The sequence below is a fragment of the Limulus polyphemus genome, unplaced genomic scaffold, assembly GCF_000517525.1.
Source record: "Limulus polyphemus unplaced genomic scaffold, Limulus_polyphemus-2.1.2 Scaffold4347, whole genome shotgun sequence".
In the NCBI taxonomy this organism is placed as follows: Eukaryota; Metazoa; Arthropoda; class Merostomata; order Xiphosura; family Limulidae; genus Limulus; species Limulus polyphemus.
The window spans coordinates 43,743-44,316 of record NW_013669957.1 but is presented as its reverse complement, the minus strand read 5'-3'; positions in this window follow the sequence as shown (position 1 = coordinate 44,316).

The window sequence follows — 574 nt, the reverse complement described above, 5'->3', positions numbered from 1 at the left end:
TCGAACCCGCGACCCTCAGATTGCGAGTCGAGCGCCTTATCCACCTGGCCATGCCGGGCGATTCAGTTAGTACACGGTAGACCATAGCGAACTCCAAATAAAGGTGCTAATTTTGATTTTATACGCATTCTTATACGGACGTTTATGATATATATATATAACATCGATAACCACGGTGGACGTATGCAGTTAATATTTCCGTACTCGGAGCGAAACCAAAAATCAGCCTGGTAATGAGCACAGCTAATTACACACACATATATATATACATTTACGTTCTTACTGATAAAGATCAGAATGCATTGTTTCATCATTTGGATACCCTCGCTGTTAACGATATTTTTGGCCTTTAGACTGTTTTAATGATCATATATAAAAAAATAGATTAATCACGAAGGATTATGTGATGTGTTACCTATAGTTTGTTTTCCTTTAGTGAGGGGGAGGGGAGTTAGTTAAGAACGCAATCTGCATTGCTTTTTAAAAACTAACAAAACAACGGAGTGTTTCTTGTAAGGGCCAATCCGTGCCACAACCAATCCGTGCCATAATACAAGAAACACTCCGTTGGGGC